Consider the following 19492-nt stretch of genomic DNA (forward strand, 5'->3'; position numbering starts at 1 on the left):
CCTTCTTCATTAACGACCCTCTTAATTTCATTTCCCAGAGGTAGCCCCAATTAACATTTTTGGTATGTCTTTCTAGACATTTTGATGTGGATATGCAAATATAAGTGCACACTTAAAAACATACACACACTTACAGGATCAGACTATAATACTACTTTGCAATTTTCTCCCCCCTCACTTAATAAAACAATATATATATATTGGGTTTATTTTCTTGTATCAACATAAATAGATATTCCTCTAAGGTAATAGGAAAAAAACCCTCTAAGGACTTTTAAACCTGAGGATTAATTCTTTCCAATAGAATTTAACATGAAGAAGTGGGAAAATCATTCTGTTCCTGAAGTTATTTACAAAACGCTATTTTTAACTGACAACCTTTAGTCCCCTATCTTCATGACAGCAGCTAAGAGAGTGCCTGAGGGTTTTAAAGATTCTTCAAGGTGTGTCATATTATGGTTCACGTCAGTGCACACTGATATACCTTCCTGGCAAGAACTGAAAGATACAGTTCTTAAATCCCCTGGTGACCCATTATCCATGGATCATTGACAAGATAGAATGTAATAGCTCCTGTCTATTTACCCAAGGTTAACTTCCCAGCGAAACTGTACTGTTCCTGCCCTACATCTTTTATCTAAACAAGAAAATCTAGGGGAAAAAAACTATATTAAGTAGATAATACACATGCTCTCACAGTCTTTATTATATTTTAATATTTATTGAATGAGGAAAAAATATCTAGTGAAATATAGTAGTTGTTTAATTGTAGAGAGTGAGACCGAGAAACTTTTCCCATAACCTAACCTTTCCAAATAGATCATCTGAAATTCAAGGCTAAATGAATTGCACAAGATCCAGCATTTGGAACATCAAGTTAAACTAATTGATATTTTGCCTATTTAAGAACAACATTAAGACAGTAGTCCAATTGGTGTTATGTATCAGAATTTAACATTTCCCATTATTTTGCTATGGTCTAAAAAGTCAGTGCTTCTATATCCTAAAAATTATTTCACTTGTTAACTGGGTCATAGCTGTAATCTCTCAGAGGGACTTATTCACAGGGCGCTGCAATATTTACCAGGTGGCACCATGTTTTTGCAACATCACATATCGACAGTGCTGTGTTGTAATATCATAATGCGATGACAGGGCATGGTCGTGTTTTTATATGGTTCTGATCTAGATCCACCTGAAAGTTTTTATTTTATACTAATCTTCTTGACTTCTATAAGGATTCTTCCTCATTTCTATGAAAGGTTAGAAATAGAAAGATCATGCACTTGTCAACTTGATTAACACTTCATTTCTTCTTCAAAAAAAAGGGGAAAAGGAAATAACTTGACCAACTATCTCCACAGAAATAGAGGCAATTGAATCAGTGTTGTGGCTTATACTAGTGAAGTTGAAGATATGTATCCCTTCGACCCAGCAATTCCACAAGAGAAACTCAAGCACATCTGCAGAAGGAGACTTGGGCAAGAATATTGTTTGAAATATTGTTTATATTAGAGAAAACTCAAAGGAATATAAATGTCCACTAACAGAATAATGGATAAATAGATCTTGAATATTCACACAATGGAATAGTAGTTAAAATGAATTAGCATTAAATGTTTCAGCATGGATTAATCTCAACCACATAATGTTGTGTGAAAAAAACCCCAGCAAGTTGCAGAATGATAAGTATATATCATTTACGTAAAGTCTGAAGCCAATGTGTAGTTTATATAAATGTAGTAAAAGTATAAAATTTTATTGGAAATAATAAACACCAAGGTCTGGATAGTAGTTACCTTGGGGAAAAATAGGAAAGAAATTAGAGAGTGGTACACTTTGAGGGAGGACTTCAGTTGTATTTCTGATATTTCATTTCTTAAAACATATCTAAAGCAAATATAGAAATTGCTAAGACTTGACAAAACTGAGTGATGCGTGTAAGCGTGTTTATTATATTGGTTTCTATACTTTTTATATGCTTTGGAGATTTTCCATAATAAACCTTTTTTTCAAAAAAGAATCATATTTTAGGGTTGAAAGGGACTTTAGGAACTATCTACTATTGGATATTTAATGAGCAGCTACTCTGTGATGCACGAGATACACTGGTATACCAGAGACATGTTCTTTACACTCTTGGAGCTTACATTCTACTGAAAAGAGGCCAAATTAAAAAATAAACATGTAAATATACAAAAACATATATTAATAAGGACCACACAGAGGATTTCATTCCATTTGAGGATGAGGCAATTGAGGTGAAGAAACGTTAAGTGATTTTTTCCAAGATGCAAGCCAGTTCTAGAACCTTGCTTTCCCTCTCTGCCTTCCCACATACTTCTATTTTCCCCTGGTCACTTCCTAACTTAATGTTATTCTAATTGTTGATGGTATTAGGCACAAACACATTGATAACGTGTCACTTGTTTTGTAGCCATCTCTAATTTAATATATAAGGCAAAAGGTACAAATTTATCAAACGTTAAAACTTAACAAAATAAGCTTTAAAATTATTAGACTAAGGGCTGGCCCTGTGGCCGAGTGGTTAAGTTCGCACGCTCCGCTGCAGGCGGCCCAGTGTTTCATTGGTTCGAATCCTGGGCGTGGACATGGCACTGCTCATCAAACCACGCTGAGGCAGCGTCCCACATGCCACAACTAGAAGGACCCACAACAAAGAATATACAACTATGTACCGGGGGGCTTTGGGGAGAAAAAGCAAAAAAATAAAATCTTTAAAAATAAAATTATTAGACTATGTTGAACATGACATTAAATTTACACAATTTTCTTTTTAGGTAGGTTAACATTATCTTTACTTCATGGATGAAGAAACAGATGAATGGGGGAGTAGGAGTAGGGTGAAGTAGAATTGCCTAAGGCTCTGTAGAAATAAGAGTGACAGGTTCTGGACCAGAATTTAGAACTCTGACTAATCTAGTGCAAAATCTTGAGTACCTTTCTTTCTGATCTTTCCTTTCAGGTTAACGCGCCTCACTTCCACACATTCTTCTAAAGCCAACACTAATCTTGAAAATTGTAAGAAAAGGGCCTAGTAATACCAATATCTTGTCAGAAGAATGGAGCATTTTTTCACCTTCAAAGTTGCAAATTCATTGATAAAAATGTTTAATGTAAGCTTTTATGTCCACATAAGTGTGCAAACCCTTCTCTCCAGATGGTCTTAAAGAATGTTCAGGGAAATAATTTCCCAGACTGCAACTATTCTATTCAGAGCTTTGAAGACAGATTTCAGGTGAGCTTTTATCCACTGTTGGCAAGAAAATGGAGCAGAAGAACAAAATGATTATGGTGACCTAATCTACCTAGATGGTGTTATGATATCTATTCTCCTATAGCATTCTAGCATTTATGAAGTTTCTACTAAAGTAATTGTCTTCATTTCTGTCTATTAAAATAATTGTTTTAATATTATGTTAGCCAAAGGTGATTGTTTCAGCTTCTTCTTCCTATATTCATTTAAAAAAATTGTCACCTGTACAAATGAAGTCCTTATGGGTAAAATTATTCTGAGCAGAATTTAAATATTCAACATCAGAAGGTAGTATGGTCTAACACTCTTGCTACCCAGGAGTCTATCAGCAGACTTTGCCCCTGTGCACTACATACTTCCCGACAAAGTTGATTATAGGTTTATGTTGTAAGTGCTCAATATTGACTGGTACAGGAACACTCTGGAATTACTTATTATCTTCATTTTCCAATGAATTCTTTCTTCCCTTGGCTGATGTGTGAAGCTAGGCTTCTAAGGATTTCTCCAGTGTCCTTATTAAGAACATCTGTAAAGAGCATCAGAATGAAGTGTTGAATTTCACCCATTTGGATTTCATTAAAGTGTCTATAGTTGTCAAGCATTTAGAAAGTCAAGACACTAAGAGTTTGGGGTTTGACCCAAAGGAAATTGGTCCTCATTTTAAGGCTAAACAGGAGGGATAACTGAGCCAAAGTTTTCTAGGGAGGTTTTTTTCAATCATTCCTTTCAGATACATGCCCCTAAAGAATGAAAGCTTAAAAAGTCATATTTTCTAATGGTAAGTTTGCCATCTTGCCAAAGCAAAGTGTGGGTTTATTGCAGAGGTTCTTAACCCAGAGTTCACGGACTTCTAGTGAGTCCATAGGCAGACCTCAGAGAGTCCATAAACTCTGTGAAATTGTAAGAAAAATTTCATGTGCATATACACATGTGGATTTTTTTTTCCTGGAAAGAGGAAGCTGTAGCTTTCATCAGATTTTCAGAGACATCTGTGATTCAAAAGAGGTTAAGAAATATTGGTTTATTTTCATACATATTTAGGTATCTTAAAATTTTCAAAGTATCTAAATGAGCAGAGTTTTAAATTTCTCTTTTTACTAAGAGTACATAATGCACATAAATGTACATAACTTTTAAAACGCTAATAAGGTAAACTAATTTTAAATATTAGCAAATGATTAGAACTTTGGTAATCTGTGAAATCTCAATTCTGACTAAATTCACCTGCATACATACTATTATCCAACCAGGTTTAACAAAAGTAACATGACTGATTATTTGTAATAAAAACATAGAGTAATTTGGTTGAAAAGTGAAAATATGTTGTATTGGTAGCACAAAGTGGTAAAAAACAAAGCAGCTTGAAAATTTTCCATTACATTTAGTAGTAGTAGTAGTAATATTATTTGTTTAGTTGTTTAATTATGCTTTAAGTATAGTAAAGTGGCATGAATTAATTTATATTGTGACTCAAATCCACTTTAAGTAAAAACAGCAATTTCTTTTTTTTTATAGAGAACTCTAAGCAAAATAAATTCTGACGTGAAAAATCCACTGGGTGTTTTTAAGTTTTGTAACATTTAAAGTGAATACCAAATAAACTGATCATCATTATACTAACTCTACCTACATTTATATTTGGCACAGTTGGTAAAATTTAAAAGGTCATGTTTTAAGTTCATATACAATACATCATTTATTCTCTGCATGTGATTTTTTTTTTCTTGCTGAGGAAGACTCACCAGGAGCTAACATCTGTGCCAATCTTCTTTTATTTTTCAGTATGTGGGCTACCAGCATAGCATGGCAGCTAACAGAGTGGTGTAGGTCCCCACAGGGCACCGACCAGGGGGCCCCAAAGCAGAGTGGGCTGAACTTAACCACTAGACCACCCAGGCTGGCCCTACATGTGATTTTTTAAAAGCATTATTTTAACTGGATCCTATAATTACATTTGGCTTTAAAAATAGATTACGTAGGGGAGTGACCCCTAGCCTGGTGGTTAAAGTTCCCTGCGCTCAGCTTCAGTGGCCCTGGTTCACGGGATTTACGGCCTGGGTGCAACCTACTACACTCACCAGCCATGCTGTGGAGGCATCCCACATACAAAATAGAGGAAGACTGGCACAGATGTTAGCTCAGGGAGAATCTACCTCATGGTTTTCATGGTGAATTGTCTGCTTCAGACTGGAATCAAAATACAGAATGCAGAAACACAGGATGAATCTTTGATTAAGTCTGTCTGCCACTTGTCTTTGTGTTATATGACAAAAACATATACAAGTTCTTTTTTCCCTTGAGTTAAACTTCAGACATCAGTCTATTTTGATTTATCTTTGCTCCTTATGTACCAAGCTGACTTTGGTCACCTCTTGAATTACCTTTCTCAGACAGTTCTTTAGCTTACTATAAGTGAACCTGGCTTGTTTCCAAATTAACTTGGCTAGTCTTTTCATCTTTCCCATCCTCTCTCAAAAGCCCTGATCAGCCCTTTTGATATTCACTAAACTAAACTTAGTTTCCCGGCTTCATACTCCCCTGTCCCCCTGTGCTCCCTTCATACGTATACTGTATATCATCAACCTCTCCTTTCTTATATTATTTTTTAGATGCCTTTATTCTCTTCTCAAACTTTGTCTTTCTAACTTTGCCTCAAAATATTGTCTTCTTTTCAATCTGTCCTAAAAACATACATAAATTTAAATATTAGTGAAACAGGGACTCCTGAAGAGTTGCTTGTTTTAAAGTTCAGGCTTTTTCTGTTTTTTAGCATAAAGTTTCTCTCTTAGTATTTAAACAAGGTTAAGAATGAGTATAGGCCATAGTATATGAATTATATCTCAATAAAGCTGCTATTTAAAAAAACAGAAAACAGACCTGGGCTGCCCCCACGTGGGTGATGATGGAAACACGCCAGGGCGGACCTCACCCTCCAACATGGCGGCGGAGGTAGATTAGGGCAGGGTGAAAGCAGCCGCCACCGCTGTTGCACCCTGTCAGAAACAACCGCCGCCACCGCCTTTTTTACTTCTTCTGGGGCCGGGGCCAAGGCCAGGGCCAGGTCTTACTCATCTGTAAGTAGACCTTCTTGCTCTGCCAGCCTAATCAATGGCATCTTCTACTACTGTGCCTCTAGGGTTTCACTAGCATGAAAGTACAAAGTATGTTGTTCTCAGCTACTTGGGAGTCTTCTCTCAGGAGAAGCTGCAAGAGCCACGTCTTTCCTCACCCCAAGGAGTTCAACAAGATGTAGCTTCACAATCTCTGATCAAGAAGTTTTATTAAAAGTTAAAACTGAAATTGAACAAGAGCTAAAATCTCTGGACAAAGAAATTTCTGAAGCCTTCACTAGCACAGGCTTTGACCCAGTCACACATCTCCAGTTTTGAGCCTTGCTAACCCAGAAAGCTCAGTAGAAGATTGCTTGACTCATCTTCAAGAAAAAGTGTTGCAGGAACTGAAAGAGGCTCCACATGAGGAACTGCTAATGCTCCTCAGCCAACCAGTGACATATCAGGCATATCAGGAATGTACACTGGAGACCACATTTCATGCCAGTGGCTGGAATAAGATTTTGGTGTCTCTGATTTTGCTAGACAAATGCTTTTGGAGTTGACAAGACCTCATCAAGAACCTTTGTGTGCCATGCTGCAGTTTGATGTGATGTATCTGGAGGACTATGTAGCACAGTACATTATTCAGCAAAGTGGCTGGGGCACTGTCTTTAATTTTGAGTCAGAGGAGGAGGAATATCCTGGAATCGTTGCAGAAGGTAGGAATGACACTTACATCCTGCCCAGTGACAACTCTGGACAAGTCAGTCCTCCAGAGTCTCCAACTATGACCACTTTTTGGCAATCAGAGAGCTTACCTGTTTCACTGTCAGCCAGCAAGAGTTGGCACACAGAAAAGCCTACCAGTGTCCCTAGGTCCTGAGTCCTGGCAGCAGATTGCAATGGATCTTAAAGAAGTCAAAAGCTTAGATAGCAATAGGGCTGGAGAGAAGAGTGAGGATAATTCATCTGGTCCTGACATTTGCATGCTGGAGACAAGGAAACCCAAGACAGAAATGATTGCAGTTGAGAAAATCAGCCCTGCAATATCTTTGTTCACGGAACTTGATGAAGAAGAGCTGAAAGTAGCAACAATTCAACATATTGAACTAGAGGAGGAGGTGATCCCTCCCACTGCAACTCACAACTGCTGAGTGGAGAGGAGATAAATGAAAGAAAAGAGTGTCTCACAGAAGAGACCTCCACTGCTAGAGAAGAGAAGGCCATCCCATTGTTTGAGGGCAAGTCTATATTACTGTTTGGAGGGGCTGCCACTGTTGCCATTCTGGCAGTGGTAGTTGGGGTAGGACTGGCTCTGAGTAAGAAAGAAATTTCTCAGAAGAGAAAGAAGACAAAAAAGATGTAAAGTTTTAGTTGTACTGACTGAATTTGAACCACCAGCAACTGATCGGACATTTGTACAACACTCTGGGATAACTGGGGACTTCTGCTCAACAAGGCAGTGGATTGGTCCACATTTCAGGGCTTGAGGTAGAGGGTGTTCACGTTTGTCTGATTGTAAGTTCCAAAGGGCCTTGAATCATGCTAGATTCAGAATCTTATGAGTAAAGTACTCCTTCTAGAATAGGGTTTCTCAACCTTGGCATTAATGACATCTTGATAATTCTTTATTGTAGGAGGCTGTCTCATGTATTGTAGAATGTTTAGCAACATCCCTGGCCTCTACCCACTAAATACCAGTGGCACCCTTCCCCTACTTGTGACAACCAAAAATGTCTCCCAACATTGCCAAATGTCCCCTGGGGGGTAAAACTGTTCCCACTTGAAAGTCACAGCTTTAGAGGGAGAGCATTAATTTAGGAGAATCTGGGATAGAAATTCCCAGGCAAGAGGGCTTAGCTGTGGGCTCCTCAGCTACTGACTTGTTCCTGCCCTTGGAATTTCATCTTTCCTGATGAAGATGCTGTGTTTTGCAGCCATTCCTTTTTGGCGCTTCTTTTCTTCCCCGTCTTCTTAGTCCTTTAATGTGAGGGTGCTCCCCCCTGTGTCTCAGCTGCCTCTCAGGTACTACACTGCTCCTCTTCATCCCCAGTTTCCTTCTAAGATCCCATGGGAGAGCCCTCACTCTGTACCTGTCAAGTCCCTGATGCTTCCTACAGCTCCACCTTGTAAAGGTGCTACCTTTAGGAATCTTTCAAAAAAAATAAATATAAAAGATATCTAGGGTTCCCTGCCTGTGAGTACAAGAGCAAGTAACTCTGGCTAGAGAAAGGTATTTGTCTCATTTAGAAGCAGGAGGATGGCTTAGATGACCTATTGAGGTCTCTTGTGGCCTTTTGTGTTTGCCACCCTACTGAGTTTATGATTACTTACTGCCAGCATCTGTTGCTGGGTGGTCACTGTCTATAACCTGGGCTAGTGTGTTTTACCAGTACCCAGCCTCAGTCTTCTAACTTATCAACCAGCTGTTCTTAAGTCTCTTGTTATGTGGTAAGAATTTTCAAACTTGGGCTTATAGACCGATTGAATCGTAACTCATTAAATACAGAAAGTCTCCTAAATATCATTGAAATAAAAAGTAGGAAAAGAGAAGCCTGAATTTCTTGAGGCTACCCTGGAGATTCTAGTTTAGCTTTCAGAGTTCAAGAATGGAGCCTTCTTTGCTGAACTCTTCACAGTCCAAATACCAAAGTGATAAACCAAAGTGATCTTAATCAGTATGTGCTAGTTGAGAATCAGCATAATTTTCTTTTATCTGCCTGATCTCTTCCCTAAAGCGGAGTGGAACTGTCTTCTCACATGTGAGGATCACAGTGCCATTATGCAGGACACACATGCTTGGTACAAGTCATCTCAGATTTATCTTAGTGAATGTAACAAGTTACTTTTTAGATCTTGAAATCTGTAATAAAATTACCTAAAGAACAAACAAAACACCAAAAAGGAAAAAACAGAAAACAGTGAAACAGAAGAAAAAAAAGAATAAAGCAAAGGAATTTACGTGCAGGTGTTTTGAAAGATATAAACTGCAAAATGATCCCTAGATACTTATCATTATTATAATTACTCTTACATGCACTATTTAGCTTTACAAATTCTCTGAAGCCTTCCAATAAATGAATAATTTAAACTCCTCTGATAACTCACTGTCCTAGAACTATTTATCCAAATACAGATTATGTGAAAGCTTCTAGCACTGTGGCTGTCATGTAAATAAATAAATGTTAAAAAAAAAAGTTAAAGTACAATTGATAGAGTCAAGTCATATATGTTGGTATAGGACTTAAGGACTAGAAGAATTTAACCTGTGCCTAAAATAATCAGGAGCCAATTTAAAGTTATAAAAAAATCTTATTCTTTGATATTAGGAATAACATATGCTGTTACACAAGTAACAGGCTTGGAAAGCATCAGATTAAAAATTCATTTTTTATCCTTTCTTAGAAGACTATTATTAGATAGAAGTTGAAGATTGGTTTTGTGGAGTAATATCATGATTCCCAGTCACCTTTCTTCTCATGAGAGGGATCTCACAGTTCTGGTAACCAAAGAGTATTTGTTCCAATGTGGTTCCTCCTTTTGGAAACAGAGAGCAACTTTTTAACATTCTGTTTAAAGTATGCAACAGCGACTATGTAGTTCAAAGTGTTTTAGTTGCTCAGGAGCTGTGTTGTTTTTTCTACATTTCAATCCTGCTTTCCTCTCAGGTTCTCAGAACCAATGAAGAAGGAACATTACTTATTAAAGAAGGTAAGGACCAGAGCCGATGGGACATTAGTTTGCTAGTCAAGACAGCTAGCATATTCTCAAAGTTATAATCTTCATTATGCTTCAAGAATAGTTATGTCTTGGAAGGAAATTCAGAAATATCTTTGTCCATCCTTCATATAATATTACTAATGGGAAGTGCATTCAGTATATTGTGAAATCACAGGTTCCATTGTTAGATAACTCTGAAAGTTAGAGAAATCTTATGCTCAATCAAAAATCCACCTTGTTGCACCTTCTAATGATTGGTCTCAGTCCTGTCCTCTACTTTCTCTAAACTGTAAACTTGGGGGAGGGGGAGGAGAATTCCTCTTATATAAACAGATGAGATGTTTGAGTTGAACTCTGTAAAATGTTTAGAATTGTTAGGGAATGGTGTCACCACATTGTCAGGTCCTCAGAAAAATATATTGCTTATTCTTCTTTGGATTCTAGACTAGGAAGTTTTCATCTCTCTCATCCAAATACGCCAGTGAATTTATTAAATTTTCAGTCTTCCTGGGAGATCTGACAACCATTACCAATGAATCAATGTTAGTATACTTTATGAGAGGAGGAAGAAGGAATTAGGAGCTTCATAGTTTTAATTCCTCCTCTGGTGGTGTGGTAGGAAGGAGGATTAACTGGTTAGAGCTGAAGCCATACTGGGTATGAGTCTTTTAAATCCCTGGCCCGGATTAACTGAATGATCTCAGTATTGAGCACAGAGGTTGTTAAGATTATTTGCATCCACTGATTTGCCTAATAACTAATCTATTTATAACCTCCTCACATTTAATGAGGAGGTTCCATTGTCATCCTCTTGCAAGTTCTAACATGCTATATCCCTATCTTGATTAAAAAGAGCCTGAATCGCGTGATAGAATTCAAAATGCCGAAAGCCACAGCGTCTTCATTTAAAAAAAAAAAAAAGGCATTATTACAGATTAGGCAACAGGATTCTCAGAGGCTGGCCCAGGTTTGGCTTTTCCTCATCTATATATTCATCCAGATAATAACTTCAAAAAAAGTAAGGAAAAAAAATGAGCCACCCTGATATCAAGCCTGAGATAATGTATATCAGCTTTGATCACACGTTCTGAGGTTTGGGAAAATGAATTATTACAAACTGAGTGTCATCCTCAGCTCTTCCCTGGAAACACTTTTCTTAAATGTTGCTTTTGATCATATTTTTAAGATGTAATTAAGGACTCCTTTTCCCTACTCATGTTTTCTTTCTTGAGCTAAAACCTTATGGAAACAATCCAATGGAATTACACAGCTATGGTTCCACTCACAGAAGCTCTTGGTAATGATTAAGGTTGCCTGGACAGAAGGATATGGAATAGGTGTTTGCCTAGTGGGTGTGTCGGTGTGGGGGAGGGGGGGTTGGGGGAGGTGGCGGGGTGGTCCTTTTTATCTTTCAACCTGAGGTCTGATGAAGCACGGACCCTAAGGTGTGTAACCCTTGGTTACAGATAACCAAGAAATTCCTCTGATTTAATTTATGTATTTTTCCATATACTTCTGATTCATTTGATAGCTATTCAACAAATATTTGAGTATCTCCGTGTGTTAGGCACTGTATTGGTCTAGTATGAGAGAAAAATAAAGAAAACGAAAAACATGAATAAAGAAATAAATATCTTATGACCCCGATGTGTGTTGGCTTCTACGGCAGTATGTAGAAGGTTCTCTTGCCAGTGAGGGAGGAAGGGAGGGGTTAAGGAGGACTCGCCTGAGGAAGTGAATGTGATTTTAATGATGAGATAGCATTTATATGACTGTCTCCAATGGAAGTATGCTATCCTAGTAATGATCAGATAGTAGTGGCAAATAGTAGTTTTCTTTAAAGTATAATCCATGACACAAAAGTCTCTTTAGACTCTCTGAGACAAAAAGGATTTTGTGGTCAAATACATTTGAAACTTCACAATGCACATGTACGGTTAAGGCCTCTGAGAAGCCCAGTAGTAAAAAGACCTAATTAACAAAGTATAACTCAGCATTTCCCATACAGCTCTGACCACAACTCTCTTCTTTTTTTGGGGGGGGGAGACGTTGCCATTCTGACAGATGCCATTATAATTCTTAACCTAAAGAGGATAATTTCCCATGAAAAATGGATGCTGAGGGTCAATGAAATATATTTCAGATTTTCTATGCTTCACAGCTAACTATTACCATTAAAATGGTTAACGGAGATAGCTTTTAGAATGGGCAAATTGGACCACAGTCTGGGGGCTCTTGATTACTGAAACTCTGTGCCTAGCCCTCAAAAAATCTGCGTAAGATCCTCAATTTAGAAGTAAACCGACTGAAGCCCTAGGGCAGAATATGTCTCTACATTCCTTGAAACAAGTGTGAAGAAACAAATAAAAGAACTGCCATTATGAATTGTACTAAAGCCATGATCAAAAGTCTCTATACTTTGAAATACCTAATCATATTACAGGATTAAAAACACATGAGTGAATGCTGAGCAATAATTTATTCATTTCTACATCTACTTACATCTTTTACTTTTGAAAACATAAATTTGTGGTTCTTTCTCAATTATACCAACAAATTCTTTCTCTTACTATCATTCTGGTAGGTCCCTTTTGCTATATGTCTTTTTGTTGTATTTGGACTATTGTCAGTTTCTGGCTTTATCAGAGTGACTTTTGAGAAGCGGAAGGCCTAAGGGTCATGAAAAATTAAGAGTTCGTATAAGAAGTCTCATCATTTCTAGGAATTATGAAAAGAGTGTAACCCTTATATGAATGTTGGGCTTATTTTGTTGTATTCTAATAAAGCTGTACTGTTGAGGCCATAGTATAAGGCCACACTCCTAGAGGTAGACACAACCCTCTCTGGAGAAAGTAGGCATCCCTCATATCCATCATCTGGAAGTGGCAGTCCTCAGATAGATAACAGGATCTTGGAGGGTGGGTCTTGGAGTTGAGCAAGAACTTCTGATTCCTTGTGTGATCACACTCTTACTCAACTTCAAGTTATATTGACTGTTTGAGGATGCTCCATGGTGGTATGGGAAAAATGGCTTATCTCAGGGGCTAAGCAGGAAGGTGGTACCCCTGTATGGGATCCTAAGACGAAGTGATACACTTTCAGATTATCTGTCTCTGTGTTCATTTCCATCTGGTTATGTCCAAGTCATTAGCAAACGCTTGTTGTAATACTTTAGTCTCAGTTATGCACTAAGGACCTTAGGTGAGAATTTGAAGTCTATGTTTGGGCCAAAAAGCTAAAGAAGAGACAGTAACCACTCAAATTAACATAGTGATATGTGGTTATGGTTACTAATAAGGATAATAACTCTCAGGTATCGAGTGCCCACTCTGTGCCAGGCATTTTACATACACTGTCTCATCTAATCTTCACAACAACCCTCAGAGGTAGGTTCTATTTTAGTTCTATTTCATGGATGAGGAAATCGAGATTCAGAGAGATAAAGTATTTGCATTCATCTCATAGCTACTGGGAAATGGAATTTCAATCTAGGTTTCACCTGACTCCAGAGGCTGAATGTACTTTAGTCAAATTACTTGACTTCTCAGAACTTAAGTTTTTCTTTCTCTTTTTTTTTTTAAAGATTGGCACCTGAGCTAACATCTGTTGCCAATTTTCTTCTTTTTTTTCCTTCTTCTCCCCAAAGCCCCCCAGTACATTGTTGTATATTCTAGTTGTGAGTGCTTCTGGTTGTGCTATGTGGGATGCGGCCTCAGCATGGCCTGATGAGCGGTCCTCTGTCTGCGCCCAGGATCCGAACCGGTGAAACCCTGGGCCGCCAAAGTACAATGTGGGAGCTTAACCCCTCAGCCATGGGGTCGCCCCGGGAATTTAAGTTTTTCTGTTTGAAACCATCTATCTTCTAGGTTGCTGTAAGGACTCAATAAAATAATGTGCATAAAGATCCCAGGCCACTGACTAGAAGATAATATGTATCCCCAAAGTGGTGCTTATCATTATATTTTCCTTCTGCCTTTCTGGCTATTCCTTCTTAGTATCTTTCAAGGCTTCCTCTTCCTCTGATGGCCTGGTAAATTGGTGTTCCCTAAATTTATTTTCTAACTAAGCATTCTCCTTGAATTACTTCACCAAACTCAGGGTTTCAGCTACTATTTTTATGCTGGTGACTTCTAAATATTTACCTTCAGCCTAGACCGCTGCTGAACTCCAGACCCAGATATCCATTCATCTGACATCTCCACTTGGATGTCTCACAGACACACCAAGCTCAACATGTCCCAAACTGAGCACATCATCTTTCTGTTCCAATCTTGGCTTCTCTCTCAGTAAGTGGCATCATCAAATCTCCAGATACCTAAGCTAGAAGCCTAGGAATCTTTCTCTACTCCTCATTTTCACTTATCCCTCACACTGAATTAGTCATCAGGTTCTCTCAAATCTCCTTTTATTATCTCTTGTATCAGTCCTTCCCTCTCTTCCTATCCTCCCTCAATTTCACTTCTACAGCCACTATCACTGCCTAAATTCAGACTCTCATCACTTCTATCAGGCATTACTTCAGTAGTCTTCTAACCAGTTTCCCTACAATCTACCCAACCCTCCTATGTGTCCTCAACATTACTGTCAAAATTATCTTTGTAAAAAGTAAGTTGTATCATTTATTTCCCACTTCAAATCTTTCAAGAGCTTTCCATAGCTTTCAGGATAAAGTTCAAATTCAGTACACAAGGCCCTTCAAGATAATGCTTCTTTAGCTGTATTTCACTATTCCTTTATTTTTCATTTTTACCATTTGTTTCTGCTTTAAAAGATTACTTAACCTCTAAAGGAAGCTATTTCTAGCCTTGGGCCTTTGGGCATGTCCTTTGGATGCCCATCCATTGTTCCCCTTCACCCAACTGCCCCCTTTCAACCTTTTCCTTAAAGCTCAGCTTAAGGGGCTCTCCTCTGGAGAGCCTTTCCTTGATCCTGACTCTGGTGTTTCTTCTTAATGATCCCATGACACCCAGGTATTGTTATGTACAGCACTTTTCACACAACACGTCTGTCTTACTAGTCTGTAAACTGAACCCTAAAGTTTGCTCAATATAACTTGCCTAGCATCTATCCCCTAGTGCCTAGCTCATAACAGATGCAGACTGTTGGTTAGTGAAGGAGTGAATTCAGGAAGACTGGTGGTTTTTTTTTTCAAATCTACAAGTTATACATTTTCTTTCATCTTTTCCCAGATCTATTAAGATAAATTAACATAACATTGAGTAGGTGTGCAGTGTTATGATTTGATATATGTGCAAAATGATTACCACAATAAGGTTAGTTAACACATCCATCACCTCACATAATCACCATTTTATTCCAGAGGTGAGCATGTTTAGAATGTACTCTCTTCGTAACTTTCAAATGTTTAATACAGTATCATTTACCGTAGTCACCATGCTCTACATTAGATCCTCAAAACGTATTCATCTTATAACTGGAAGTTTGTATCCTTGGCCCGACATCTTGCCATTTCTCCCACCCTCAGCTACTGGTGACCGTGATTATACTCTTTATTTCTATGTGTTTGAAAAAGGAAGAGAGTTTTTAATCCTTGACTATGTTGTGTGTAAACCTAAGAAGCTAAAAGAAAAGCAGGGTTTTCAGTTAAGGTGGCATGTTGCTGGAGATTCCTTAAATCTCATTTCTCTGTTCCCCTCTCAGTTGTTTCTTCCTCATTTTACTTACAGCCGGGTTCCACCATTTACCCTAGGAACATTAAGACACAACAGTTTTTAGACTCACCTGATGGAACAAGCAATTAAGACCCAGAGCATCCATTTGGCAGCCTAGGGAGATGAGGTAGTGTGACTGGTACCTACCAAGCCAATACATACCCTGCCCTCTGCAAACTTGAGCTTCAGTGCTTCTTTGTAAACCTGAACCGGAGGCTGAGCCCTAAAGGGCTCCGTTTGGTTTTATTTTCACTGGGAAAATTGGATATTTTAAAAATTACATCAATTGATCTCTTCGCTTTCTCTTTCTGCATTTTTTCAGACTTCTCTGAATGTTTACTCCTTTTTAATTTTAGGCTGTTTCCCACCTCTTCTTCTCTGAATGTAATTGAGATAACAAGGGTTAAAAAGAAGACAAGCAAAACCAACTAGTAATTCAAAAGCTAATTGAATTTTTTAAAAAACCTCTTTGTGGGAGAGAGTTTCTACAGTGGAAAAAGACCATAGGAATCATATAGCTTACCAACTTTATTTAGTAAACGATGAAATGAAGGGAGAGAAGGAGTTAGTTACTTGCCCATAGCCACTTAACTAGTTGAGCGCAAGAGTTGTATTGTGGCCCTGTCCCCCCACCCCATTGCAGTCTTAGCAGTCTTGTTTTCCTTGAAGACCCTCTCTACTTGTGGCCACAGTGAATACATTTCGGTTTATGCAAGCCCGGGTAATGGGTAAGAATATATTAATGAAATATAATGTATGTTATATACAATTTTAAAAAATCATATATAAGGTTAACACACTAACACAGCAGAGAGAAGCCACGTGGTTGACGCGCAGGCTCGGACGCGGCTCTCTATATTTTGCCCTTGGGAGAGTATGAAAAGTTGCCAAGGGACTCCAGGCCCGCAGACACCACGGGCCTCGGGCTGGACAGAGCCGCTGTTCCTCTCGGGTCTTTCTCCCAAGAACGAGTTGAGGCGTAGAAGGAAAGCCAGGGCAGCGTCTTGGGGGAGCACAACTGAGCAACCTGGAGGCGCGCCCTACTCCGGCGCCTGGTGCGAGACAACGTCCGGGAACCGGCGAGAAGGAAAAGTCTGCGGAGAGCCGGGCTGGCCTCCCCTTCGAGCGCCAGCTCTCCGCTTCCTTCGGGGCTCGGGTGGAGGTCCGGGCGCAGGTCCGGCGGGCCTGGGCGTTCGCCGCCCCCCGCGGCCTCCCGGGGGAAGACTCGCGGGCGCGCCCTGCTCGAGCGTGGGGCGCCTCACGAGCCTCGACCCCGTCCCCAGGATCTCACCGCCCGCGCGCCACTTCCAAGAGGCAGCCTGGCCCTGTCTTTGAAGCTCCAGAGCCCGGGCAGTGCCCGGGTCAGAGATCAACAGAATGGATGCTCTTGTCTTACAACCGAGGTGGAACTCTCCTGTTTCACCGACGGCGAAAGAGAACTTTCGACTTGACCAACGGCGGAAAACTCCCGCTCGCGGAGATCCATTCCTTTCAAGAGTTTCATATTTAGACAGAGCCTCTTATATACCAGAAACCGTATTAGGTACTGTAGGTAAAAAGGATGAAACTGGTCTCATATGCGGGCACAGTTTATTTCCATATAGACGAAGAGACTATTCGGTTATAAAGTGGTGAGGGCTCAAACAGGTCTAAGGAGAGCGCCCGGGGCCACGCACGCGGGAGGCGGGGGAGAGCCCGCGGCGAAGGGGGAGGAGGCGCGAGGCGGGCAGCGGAGAGGGTTAGAGAGGAGAAAAGGGGAGGAGGAGAGGGAGAGGCCTAGGGGAGAGACAGGGGAGGGAGGAGAGGTGCGGACAAGAGGAGGGAGAGACGGCGAGGAGGAGAACAGGGTCGGGGTGCGGGAAGGACGAAGAGGAGATCCTAGGCTGCCGGGGGTGGGGGCGGTAGGCGAGGAGATGAAGGGGCGGGAGAGGCCTAGTTCGGGTCCAGGAGGCTTCGCCTCGCTGCCCTCTTCCATTAGAAGAGTCTCTCGAGCCCCCAAATACGCGCCCAGGAAGCAGCGGTGACCGTCACTCACACCGCGGCCTCTCAGCCGAGCGGCGCGCCCCCCACGCTCGCCGGCGCGCGCCGAGTCTGGGGCCCGACAGTCTCCCGCCCGGGCCCAGTCGGCCCTCCTCGACGGCTTTCCGCGCGGCGCGAACACCCGAAGCCAGGCGAACGCTGGTGCCCGCGTCTCGGCGCCGGGTCAGCCGGGCCGGCAAAGGCAGGCCTGCGGCGACGCTGGGCGCTGGCCCCAGCTCTTGGAGAAACGCTCGAGCTCTGCGGACACGCCGGCCGGAGACCGGGTCGGGAGCTGGTTCCTCCTGTCAGTTAACACTTGCTTGAGCTACTTCTGTTTGTTTACTCGGTGATAAGCGCGTTGGGAGATTCAAAAGCGAACGCGCCCGGCAGTGCCCCCGAGGAGGCTGCAGAGAAGAGATAAGACTCGGACAGGAATATCGACGGCTCGCGGCTGCTAGGGCTCAGGAAATCCCTGAACCCTTGGCATGGGTGGTCCCCTATGGCAGGCTGGGGCCGGAGCAGCGCCCTCACTCGGCCCTCAGGGCGGGCTGGCAGCCGGGGCACGGACGCCAGGCTGAGGGAGCGAGGGCTGGGCCGGCCGCGGACGGCCAGCAGAGCGAACGGGCCGCGGAGCGCCGTCGGCGAGGCGTTTGGGGTGGACCGGGGAGGCCGCGGGCCTGACGTTGGTGGGCGCAGCTGAGGCCAGGCGGAGGCCGCTGCGTGCCGGCTCCTCGCCCTGGCCGGAGCGGCGGGCTGACGGGATAACTGGCGCGCAGACGGCCGTTTAGGGCCCCTGCTCCAGCTCCAGGTGGGAGCTCGGCCGCCTGGCCCATCGTCGGGCTCTTGCTCCCGGTTGAGGCCGCTCGCGCCTGCTAGCTCTCCGCGCGCAGCCCGGGCCAGAGAGCGCCTGCTGTCCCCCCGGCAGGAGAGCAAAGTCGGGGCTGGCGGCGCCGTCCCCAGAGGCCGCCCTTCTCCGCGCCCTCGGGACCCGCCGCCAGCGGCGGCCTTCGGGACCGGCAGGAGGCGCTGTGCGGATGAGTTAAGATTTAAAGGATTTTAGGGGTGGCGTTTTCGCATCCTGGGACAGGGCTCTGGTAGTTGAGCGATCCGATTCAGGTCTTCGCCTTCTTCATTTCCTGCCTCTCCTCTTTAAAATGGATGTGGTGTGTGTGTTGAGTTAGAGGATGAAATGTCAGTGAAAGAGGCTGAAAAGTAGAAAATCGTAAAATTTCAGATTTGCTGACCGTTTTAAAAGGGAGATGTACGGCAGAAATTCTAATTCTTGACTATCTATAAAGGGATCGTCTGTCACTGCCCTTTGTTAAAGATCCTAAGGATCTAACGCTTTTATAAGACACACAAATGCGTAGGGTTGGGTTCAAAGTCTTATTGAAATAAAGGTTTATAGAAGACTATTTTTGTTTATTGCTGTTGGACCACATATCAGTAACAGGAACAAGGAAGTAATTCCAATATATGATTGAAATTCCAATATAATTATAAAAATATTGTGTTTATGATGGCCTTTATCAAACTATAAAATTCCTATTATGTGTGAGTATACAGTGTACTGTGAATCATTAGTGAATCCACTGGAATTGGAGCAGTTATGCAAAAATGAAATGTATTGTCTAATTTATCATCATACTTAAGCATAGGACCAAATCATACCAGTAAATAGTCTTCTGAAAACTCGGGTCAGAAATAGACAGGCAGGCCGGCCTGGTGGTGCAGAGGTTAAGTTCCCACGT

The 19492-nt window shown here is 41.4% G+C and overlaps 1 pseudogene; it reads left to right on the forward strand.

Moving 5' to 3' along the window:
- Positions 1 to 6385: 6385 nt before the first annotated feature.
- On the forward strand, positions 6386 to 7121 carry LOC106826996 (bcl-2-like protein 13; annotated as a pseudogene).
- The last annotated feature ends 12371 nt before the right edge of the window (positions 7122 to 19492 follow it).

Source organism: Equus asinus, chromosome 12 (assembly GCF_041296235.1).
Source record: "Equus asinus isolate D_3611 breed Donkey chromosome 12, EquAss-T2T_v2, whole genome shotgun sequence".
Taxonomy (NCBI): domain Eukaryota; kingdom Metazoa; phylum Chordata; class Mammalia; order Perissodactyla; family Equidae; genus Equus; species Equus asinus.